At 39.4% G+C, this 11,564-nt stretch overlaps 1 pseudogene; it reads left to right on the top strand.

Annotated features, from left to right (window-relative positions):
• Window positions 1-3,288: 3,288 nt before the first annotated feature.
• Window positions 3,289-10,740, top strand: LOC143858818 (uncharacterized; annotated as a pseudogene).
• The last annotated feature ends 824 nt before the right edge of the window (window positions 10,741-11,564 follow it).

Genomic DNA, 11,564 nt, shown 5'->3' with positions numbered 1-11,564 from the left:
TGAACTGGTACTGGCGAATTAGGAATTGGTAATTGATGAACTAGTAAACTGGTTCTTACACAAGTTTATTAGCATTTTGAATTGTTTGCTGGGGAAAAACAAGAAAGTCTCACAGGGCTTGAAATTTCTTAGATCAAGATCTTCTTTACTGGGGATATGAATTGGGATCTCGGGATATTTGGACACTGGTACAGAGGATTCTTCTTTTGACAAGCATTCAGACAAATATTCAACTGACTGGAAGGAGATTCCGATTTTTAATGGTTCATCTTTATGAGAAACTGGCTCAACCACCATTGCATCTAAGGCTCTTCCAAGCTCAAGGTGCTTTTCTAGGGTATGATCTTCTTATGGGAACTGGTTTTTCAGATTTTTCTGCTTCTGGATTCTTCTGGAACTGAATTTGCTTAGACTGGATTTTTCCTTAACTCCTGAAATCCTTGCCTGCGGATTAACTTAGCTCTGGAACAATTGCACCAAGCATCTTTTACCGAGACAGTTGCAACATTTGACTAACTGGACAATGATCGACTCTACTAAAAAGGAGAAGATGGTAAAAGACACTATTGGATGAACAGAAAGTTTCTGAAAAAAATGAGCTAAAACGAACAGGAATGGACTGACTGGACTGATACACAGTGATGCTCCTGACTTAGTTATCGTTTTTGTTTGGTAAGTCTAGCCTTTCAAATAGTAGTTTCTCAATTGATAAGCACTGGAATTTTTTTTATTTTTTTTAAAACAGTAATGCTCTTAGAATTTGATTACCACTCTTAGGATTGCTTGGTTTCAATGCCCCCAAGTTTCTTGAATGACATTTAAGCTTGCTCGAACTTCTTTTCTCTTCTTCAATCTTAATACCGGTTGTAACCTTCTTATAATGACTCTCTTACCGTGACCAAGTCACCTCTTCAGCGTTTTTAACTTGGCGGACCGTGTTAGCCTTAACTTTTGCCTGATTCGTCCTTTCGGATTCTCAACTCAGCAGGCTATCCCCTTAGCTTTTGCCTAAGCCGCCCTTTCGGGTTTTCAACTTAGCAGGGGAATGATCTTAAATTTTGCCTAGACCACCCTTTTAGGTTTTCAATCTAGCAGATCTTCAAACTCCATTCGTTTTTTTTTTCACTTTTTGTGTTTCGGGACCTAGATCATTAATTCTGAACACCGAAAGTACTTTATAGGTAGGATAGGGCTTTTCAAAGAATGGCTTAAGGTTCAATAAAGATTTCGACCGAACCTGTGAACAGGTTGCCTACGTATCCCAGAGTAGGAATCAGGTCGTGCATAGTTCAGGGCGAATGCTCCTAGTTTGAAGATAAGTTGTTTGAAGGTTAATTGATTTTCCTTTTTCTTTTCTTTCTGGAATAATTGGCTTCTCTTCTTTTGGAACTTGTCCCTCTTTTTTCTGAAATGATTGAATTTCTTTTTTTTTAATCGACCGAACTCGGTTTAACCGAGCTGCCTACGTACCCCAGTGTAGGGATCAGGTCTCGCGTAGTTCGGGGCGGATGCCCGTAGTTTGATGGGTTTTCAAGAAAATTTCATTCACGCTCGAAGGGTTTTCAAACCGGTATTCTTTTGACGTTGGGTTCTGATTTTGGGATTTATTCGGCCAAAGGAGGCCTTCCGATGTTCAGATTGGGAATCGATATAGGTTACTAGAGTCCCTCTGGTACTGATTATTTATTATTATTATTTTCTTTTTTTTCACGGAGTTTGACGGCATTTCCCGGTAAGAGATAATGATTCTTCTTCCTTCTGGATATTGATAAGTAATTTGACCTTGAGGGTGCATACTAGTTTTTGGACATCATTTCATCCTTGAATCGGTGGCCCTTGATATTTTGATGATCGCTCTGAGATGATTGCTCTTGCACTTTTCATATTGAATTTGATGGCTTTACATTGTCACCGGTGAAACCTGTGACCGGGGCCATTGACTGGAGATATGGAAGTTGTTTCGAATCCATGTCCCTTGTATAGCATGTGACATTTACTTCATTCTTTCTTGAACCTTCTATCTGGGTCTTTCTCCTGGCATTAATGATAGCGCTTACTGGACCATCTCTTTATCCTCCAAATGGGTTTACCAATTCTTCACACTCTTCAGAGGGCAATGTATTTCCAATAGGCATTTACTGAATCAAAGTTTCAATGCCAATGTTTATCATTTCAATTTCCTCTTTTAGAAGCTGGGCTCGGCGCTCCTCTTCTTGTTTGAGCATAGGCTGCAACTCAAGAGGAGTTTCGTCGGCATCTTCTTCCTCATTTGAGGAGCGAGTATTATTCTCAATGGTTATTAAAGTTAGAAGCACACGTTGGAATGTATAGAGAAAGCAAGTTTCATTGAATTGAAAAAGACCACATCTGATAAGACTTATCCTGAACAGACTCAGACTTCACACTCTTGACTCAAAAATAAAAGTAAGAAATGACTCAACTGGACTAGAAATTTATTCAAACTTTTAGAATACTGCACTTAATAACTGGACTTGACATCATGACTGGACTTAATTAAAATAACAAAAGGACTAAGACTGCTGCAACTGTCTAGCTTTGGAGGCTCGGCAAGGGCTGGCTCATAACTAGACCTGTTTCTTTTGTTAACCATAGGTCGTCTAAGCATCGAGATCATCCGGCGACAGGGGATCAAGGAATCCTTCTGGCAACACTACGTTTAGATCTCCTCCGGCATCTGAGTCACTGTCGTCGTCACTGCTACTACTAAGCTCGATTATCGGATTTGGTTTGGATGGTCTTTCGTGTTCATGCTCATGAGTCAGAGACTTGAGTGGTTCCTTAGAGCTTTGACTAGCCGAGTTCCATATAACAATACTTCCTTCTCTATCATCTTGGAGCTTGGAGTCTTGCGGTTGGAAACAATTGGTCTTCATTTGTTGCTTCATTTGATGAATCTCCTGAGCGAGGGCGGCCACTTGTCTAGAGAGATTCAGAATCAATCCTTCAGAACCCGTGGCCATGGAACTTTGAGCACGCCCATATGCCATGGAGAAGCTAGGGCTTTTGCCTTTAGAGGTAACATCAGCTGAGCCAAATATCTCATTCAATTGAACCCTGATGCAACGATTCTCTTCTTTAAGCTCTTGCAATTGTTGGAGGATAAGAGCCAAGGTATCAGCAGTGGTATTGGACCAGGTATTTCTCGAGCTTTCAGCCAAAGGAGCTGACGGAGGAAGTGGTACAGAATCTGGATCAACAACAGAAGGTTGTGGAGAGCCAGGCCTCATTTGTAATAATGAATTGATCCGGACCTGAAAAATATTAGACATGGCTATGACAGTTCCTGGAATGGAAACAAAGAATATAAAGTATAAGCTTGACATTCAAGGTGCACTCTCTTCTTGACGATTGAAAGATGGTTATGGGTTAAATAAGCAATTGAAATGACATAATGAATCCCATAATGACTGAGACATGATGATGGCGACACGAATGCACTGGGGGATGCCCCTAGTTTAAGGGTCATGGGAATAGACTCTAAGAGGCTTATCGAAATAATCTTGTAAAAAGTTACCCCTAGAGTGAGAAGAGACCAATGATATAAACAAGATTGGATCATCTGGACCAGGTATGATCAGATCATGAGATTGCATAATTGAAAGATTGTGAGATTTTGTTCCTGCCAGTTAGGGGATGGTATGAAGATACGATCGAATCGTATGACAGAAGAATGAAAGACACGATCAAAATATTAGATGAGATTACATAGGATTGCTTTCAACCGGTAGATCAGGAATGACTAATCCTATGAGATCTTTGGAAATGATGGGATTTATATCCTAACCCCAAAGGGAAAGTTTTTTAATCATTTTACATTTTGACAAGGGTTACCTGAAGGCATCAATCCTAATCCTAATCTAACGGAGTGGAGAGAGGATCTCGACTCATGACTTTGTTTGTGTACCTAAGGACCGATCGTAGCCATTGGAAGATGGACTACGGCCTAATCTAGACACAAATGGGTAGGATATCCTAAGCTAGGCTCACACACGTGATGCATGTGTGTTCGTATACTACATGCATGTGTGGGTTAATCTAGGGGTAAGGCCAAGAGTTCCCTTAGCGCGAATCCGTGTTCGATATACTGTACCAGTGTACGACGTATCAGTACGTGAACAAGAGATCCGTTTACGCACCATAAGGTACTAGGCTAAGGGTGGAATGCTTCTCTAGCACAGAGGCACCAGGTGATGAAATCCCAGTCAACTATACTAGATAACACTCCGGGTTCCTAAAATAGGACGTGTGTGCATGTGAGATGCAAGGGTTTAGATGCAAGTGATGTAACTGTGTGCAATAAGTTCGCGCAATCTATGATGCCTTCAGGTTTTGTTAGATTAAGTTTGAGTATGATGTGATGAGAAAATAAAACAAGACAAACAAACTAATCTAGCAAACATATAAGAGATAGAGTTTTATGAGCCAGTTAAATCAATTCAAATGAGTTATCCTTTGGAATTGTAATGAAGTTAGGTGGTCCCCAGCAGAGTCACCAAACTGTGGGACCCTTCCCGCGAGAGGGGTGGGGCGCGTGCTGCCACGCTCTCTCTTGGTCTCTCGTACCCACGCGATTGGCGTGTGCTCTTTTATTATTGATTTTAATTCGTCTTTTATGTGAACTTGGGATCACTATGGTAATCCGAATTCCACACAAAAGAGAGTGACAGAGTCGCCACCTAGATGTGGGATCTAGGACCCATAATTAACCAGAAATCTAGACTCGTTACCTGGTTACAAGAATGGAAGGTATGGGGAGTTATCCGCCACATGCACCATTCCTGCCCGATAATCGGTCTTCAATTCCAAAAGCTAACTCTTTTGAATTTCTTTTAAATGGCTCATTTAACTCTATGATAGTGTACTAACTATGTGACATGCATCCTATGATCTAATTTCAATGTAGATCTTAAATGTGTATCTTGATTTCTTAATTTGTTTGAATTCAATCTAAGTGAAAGTTCTCCTAAAATTCTAATTTCATGGAAAGTCCTAAGTGATTTAATTACTTTTAATTTAAGGATTAATGTACAAAACCCCACTTATGTGTGGAGCCGACTCGTGATTGGTTTGCCATCAAGCATCCAAGCTGCCTACGTACCCAAGCCTCACTGGGATCAGAGTCGACGTAGTTCGGTGCACCTGAACTAAGCTACTTATGCCTAACTCATCTAGGACACCGATCTAAACTGGATTAACTGTTTCAACAGTTTTAAGAGAAATTATTTAATTCAAGTTGAAGATTTTATTATCCTAAGACTTCATCTAAGATGTTATATGGTCCTATCTAAGTGCAAATTGTCTCTTAGACTAATGCAGGTTAACCTACATCCTAGGTAACCAGGCTTGTCGTAGGGAAAGATTGGGTGACTAGTGTAACTAGACCTATGGCACGGTTGGTATCCATAGCAAACGTCCGTGATAAGGCTGGACTCCTAACTCTAGGACTCCCTAAAACCTAGGACACGACATGACGTAAGTGTTCCTAAATTAGGCTCTAATGGTTCTTATGACGGAAACCGTAATCCAACGGTTCCGAAAGACACGAGGTAAATCGATTCAAGTTCTTGAAGTAAATGAATTTCAGATTTCAAGGATTTTCGGTTTCTGAACATTTAAGGAATACCAAAGGTTCTATGGTTCATAAATTTCGGCCTCGAATAGCATCCACGGAAGGGAATCGTGCGCTCTTTCCTTGTGCAATTTAATACTTAAGTTATAGCACCTTATTGCCTGGCATATCTCTCAGGATTTTCGTGGACAGTAAACCTCGGAGCCAATAACATGCTATAGCTTTAAATATTCAAATTGTCAAAAATCGATTGCAATTGGGATACGATTATGGATGCAATGGCCATTTTACAAGGGAGTTCTAAGGATCCTAAGATTTTTTTTTCAATGGATTAAGGAATGAATATGTGACAGAATTTTAAGGTTCTTTAGAAATTTTCATAATGATTTTTGATTAAGTTCAATTTTTAGTGGATTTTATCAATTTCAGACCACCTGAGTGATTTTACAAGTGAACTCATTGCAAAAAAATTCGAAATGAATTGAAATTTCTACAGCAACAAGATGTGATGGAATGTAGCTTACTGGAAAAATTTTACAGATTTTTATATTAAGCTCTTATTAATTCTTGATTAAATAATAATATGACCAGATTGTTAAAATAACACAGAAACTATTAGAAATAGAAATCTAAATTCATCGAAATTTATACAGTAGTAAGATATAAATAAACATAGTATGATGTACGATTTTCATGAATTTTAGATACTAGTTAATATCAATTTCGGATTTTTGAATTTTTAGACTAGATTATGAATTTACACTACATCCCTTAAGAAACAAATTTCAAATCAATTGAAAATTTTACAGCAGCATGAAATATGGAATATAAGTCTACTGTAAAATGTTGGAGAATTTTAATTGTGATTTGATGTCAGTAAAAAATCTCACGAAATCTGATTATTTTCAAAGAATCAAATAATACACCAAACAAAATCTAAAAATCCTTAAAAATTCATGGTATAATGTATCAGCATTATATTATTTTTCCACGAAATTTCATTAATTTTGAAACCTATTTGGTATATTTTTCATTTTTCTTCTTCAAAAAGATGTTTTTGAAGAGTTTTCTATTTTTTAAAACATGATTTTTGAGAAAATTACGACTTCGGAAAATATCCTTTAACCTTGTTCTGATGTGATGAACACAAAAAAATTTTAAAATTCCAAAAAAAGATCATCCTGAGATAGCTATTTTTTCCAATTTCTTAATTTCTCAGTCATTATTTTAAATGAAATTCCATTCTTCACTCAAATTTTCGAAATCCTTTGATCCAATGTCCGATCCGATCCGATGGTTCTTTTAGTATATTTAAACAGATCAAAATATTAAATTTTGAGACGAATCGGATTTGAATCACTCTTGCAAAACACAATTTTGAGCATACCCATATAATATTGAATTAAATACAATTAAATGCTAAAATCATGCAGAAATATATAAAAAAAATACCAAATAATCCTGGAAAAATCTGAGAATAGTGCACCTACCTTTGATTGAAATCCTCGCTGAATCCAAAAGCCAAAGAATCCAAAAAATCTCGTCGACGCTCGACTTGATCCCCTTTCTTTCTCTTTCTTTCTTTGTTTTTATTTTATTTTATCCACCACTGAGATAAATGGAGAGAGAGAGATAGACAGAGAGAGAGTGAGAGTGAGTGAGAGTGATTGAGAGTAAGAGAGATAGAGAGGGAGTGATAGAGAGGGTGAAAGAGAGAGTGACAGAGAAACCGAGTGAACGAGAGGGGGAGACAGAGAGAATGAACGAGAGGGTGAGACAGAGAGAGTGAACGAGAGGGTGATCGAGAGAGTGAACGAGAGGGTGATCGAGAGAGATGATGAGACAGAGGTTGAGAGAGGGATCAAGAGATGAGAGTGAAACAGAGTGTGAGAGAATGCGATATAGAAAATACGATCCTCTGCTTTTTCTTGCTTTTTCTACGTCGACACTGTCAAAAAAACGATCCTCTGTTTTTATAGAAATGGAGATGAAAAGATATAAATGGCTATTGAATGTGGGAGAGAGTGAGAGTGATATGGAGGGCTGATGTTGGAGAGAATATATAGGGGAGATGGGCGGAAAAACAGAGAGAGAGGGAGTCTACGAGAGTGATCGATAGATGGATGGAAAAACCGAGAGAGAGGGAGTCTGCGAGATTGATAGATAGAGCGTGAGAGAGGAAGAGTGAAAACAGAGGGTGAGAGACAGAACGTGGGGAGGGATCAGAGAGAGAGGGAGACATATAGATGGAGAGGTTGTGCTTAAGCCCCCCCAGAAAATAGAGCCACCGTCCTCCCTGTCTTCTCCTCCCTTTTTCTTTATCACCGATCTGCTCTTGAGGGAAGGTTGCCCCCGAAATCTCTCTCTTTTTTTTCTTTTTTTATGAACCCTCCTCCCCTTGCCTTCGACCTCCTGCTCTTTTTTTATCCTCCGGAGAGAGAATCGCTGCCCTCTGCTTAAGAAAGTGGGTATATTTCCTTTTCTTAGAGATTCCTGAACACAAGAGGGAGAGTTACATGCCTTCCAATAATAATAAAAAATGCACAAGATTTCCACCGAAGACATTACCGAATGTATTAGTTTCCGAAATTGCCACAATCCAATATCTTAGCCAAGTCACTCAGCCCAAAAAAAATCAAAATTGCCCTTTTAGAGAGAGATAACAGCATAAGATAGATGAAAGAGATCAACTTGCTTTTCTTACCCACGTTTTCCAATGATAAAAAACCGTGTGGGACTCCCATATAAGGCAATTAATAAATTGGGTCTCATTATTCTTAGAAGGAATTATTCATTTCTTATGGCTTCTTTCTAATAAGGTTCAACGTGACTGCAATTATCCATTCCATGCAATGGCTGTCAAGGATCCATCTGGCACGCTCGTTTAACTTAGCCTACCCCTTCCAAACCATCCATATATAAAAATCAACAGTTCTAAACAGTAGGACCCACTTGAAGTTAATTGAATACATTCCAATTTCGAACACTGAGGGCCCATTTGAATCGACAGAAACTTCTTATAGAATGAAAGTATATGAAATTTGGCGGGCCCGCTTGATTGGGTTGAAAGTTTCTAATTGGATTCGAAAATTTAATTTGATGGGCCTGCGCAAATTTATAAAATTTGAAAATCTTTTTTGGAGGTGTAGACACCTCATTTTGCTCTGCTTTAATCAACAAAGAAGTTAGTGTTCTTGTTATCAGTCTTTTTTCAGTGTTTTACATTCCCGTGTCCGCTCCTCTTGTTTTCTCGATCTTTTCGGTTATTTCTGTCATGTTTTGCATCGTCCTGATAATTGTTGAGAGGGGTTGTTCGCAAGAATTAAAGCAAAGAGAGAATTGTGACCCGTTTGGTGGGCCCGCATTGAGCATTTGAATTAAATTTGGATCGAGAAAGTTGGCCATATAAGAAATATCCAAGCTATCTGTGGAGTTTATCATGGATGTTAACGATCAAATTTTATAGGAATAAGTGCGCCCAACATGGAGTGGAGTTCACTAAGTTGAAGCAAGCGGACCCACCAAAATTTTGATGAATGGATCTCATGGAAAATTCGACCAAGTTACGTAATGGCCTAGCAAATCGATGGTTCAGATCATTTTACCGAAATGGTTTGCTGGGCGCAATTAATTGGTGTTGTGGTCAATCAATGGGATGGATCAGATTACCCCATGGAAATGGTTTCTTTAAGCATGACCTGTCCCGGCAAGTGGCCGATCTTGATCACCAAATGAAGAGGGCATATGAGTGGTTTTTTTGGAACGTGCAAGGTTATATAGCCTATTACATGGTATGATTCAAATTGTTCGTTTAGAATGGGCCCGCTGTTTGATTAAAGTTTAGAACATTCTCTTGAAAAAGAGGGATGTTGCCAATAGAAATTAAGATTTATCTAAATATACCAAGAGAATATTAAGGGTTGATAGTGAAGGAATAGAAAGCAAGAGGAATAAGGTTTTTTTTGTCTCTTTGGAAATTGGCTAAATCCAGCATGCCATGGAATAGAAATATATGTGGATGATTGATCGAAAATTGTATGTTGCCTTCTTTAATAAAGGATACTTTATTCTATTGTTAAGAAGAGGATAGTAAGGTTGCCATATGAGGGGGGTTGGACACATACGAAAATAGGAGGGAGGATTGATTAAAAAGAAAGTTTTTCTTCTTTTCTAAAAAAGGGGGAGGAGTCGGTGGTTTTTTTGGAGGGGGAGACTCTGGAAAGAAAAAAAAAAAAAAGGAGGAGGAGGAGAAGAAAAGCTCTCGGCTCTCTCTCGGGGAGCAACTCTGGTCTCTGAAGAAAAGAAAGATTCGGTGGCTCTGTTGTGGGCTTGCGCTCAACAGCAGCTTCGTCAAAAGAAAAGAAGAAAGTTCGTTGGCTCTGTGGCAGGCTTGCGCTCAACAGCAGCTCCGTGAGGAAAAAAAAAAAAAACCAGAAAACAGAAGCCGTCTCTCGCAAAGCTCCCCTCAGAGCCTCTGTTTCTTGATCTCCAGGAGGGACCCTCTGTTTTTCGGATCTCCACGGCAGCAGTTCTTTCTACATCTCTCACGTTTTCCTCTTCCCCATCCTCACTCTGTTTTTTTCCGCTCCTTGTCCATTCCTCTGTTTTTCTCTATATCCATCATTCTCACGTATTCCATCTCTTATCCCCAGTGGAGTCGCCAGGGTTCTCTGCTCTGTTTCTTCTTTGTCCTTCCCAAGTACAACCATGTTCTCCAGATCAGAAGAGATTTTTTTTTTTTTTTATACGAAAGCAAACACAATACCCACCACCGTTCAATTGTCCCGGTTGCTCGGCTTTTTGGGCCTGCTATTTTTGAATCATCAAAGCTGAAGGTTTTGTTCTTGGGAGTAGATGAAAAGAAACACCTTGGTAATCTTCCAAGGACTTACACGCTTACACATAGCAGCATCACTTCAAAGACTACTCTTGCTATTTCTCAGACCATCAACAGAGCTCAGCTACAAGGGTGGTATAACAGATTATAGAGGGATGAAGTTGTGGCAGAGTGGAAGAAGGTGAAAGGGAAGATGTCCCTTCATGTTCACTGTCATATAAGTGGGGGTCATTTTCTTTTGGATTTCATTGCCAAGCTTAGACACTACATCTTTTGCAAGGAACTCCCTATCACCCTCAACAGCAGCCCATAGAAGAAAAAAAACAAAAAAACAAAAAACAAAAAAACAGCAAAGGAAAAAAAACAGATCGACACTCTCTCTCTCTCTCTCTCTCTCTCTCTCTCTCTCTCTCTCTCTCTCTCTCTCTCTCTCTCTCTCTCTATATATATATATATATATATATATATATATATATATATATATATATACCTCTCTGTCTCAAACTCTCTGACACTCTGTTTCTCTCTCTATCTCTCTGCCGTCTCTCTCTCTCTCTCTCTCTATATATATATATATATATATATACCTCTCTCTCTATCTCTCTCTCTTTATATACCTCTCTGTCTCACTCCCTCACGCTCCCACTCCCTCTCTGTCGGCCACCCTCCCACTCCTTCTCTGTCTCAATCTCGTTCTCTCTCTATCTCTCTCAATCCCATTCTCTCTCTATCTCTCCCAATCCCATTCCCTCTGTTGTCTCTCTTATTCTCATTCTCTCTGTGTCTGTATCTCTCTCTCACTCTCTAACTCCCTCTCTGTCTCTGTCTCTCTCACTCTCTAACTCCCTCTCTGTCTCAAACTCTCTCACTCTTTGTCACTCTCTATCTCTCCCTAAGCCTCTCTCTGTCACTCTCTATCCCTCTCTTGGCATCGCTCTGTCACTCTCTATCCCTCTCTTGGCATCTCTCTCTCGCTCTCTCTCATTCTCCATCAATCTCTCTCTCGGCAACAAGCAAAATAAAAATAAAAAACGAAGAAAGAAAGAAAGAAAGCGGGAGGTCGGATCGAGCTTCGGCGGGATTTTCGGACTCTGCGGCTCTCGGATTCGGCGAGGATCTTCACCGTAGGTAGGTACA

The sequence above is a fragment of the Tasmannia lanceolata genome, unplaced genomic scaffold (assembly GCF_043159265.1).
Source record: "Tasmannia lanceolata isolate RefF3 unplaced genomic scaffold, GAP_Taslan_0.1 ptg000003l, whole genome shotgun sequence".
NCBI classification, from domain to species: domain Eukaryota; kingdom Viridiplantae; phylum Streptophyta; class Magnoliopsida; order Canellales; family Winteraceae; genus Tasmannia; species Tasmannia lanceolata.
Note: the sequence above shows the minus strand (reverse complement) of the source record. Positions and strands in the feature narration are given on the sequence as shown.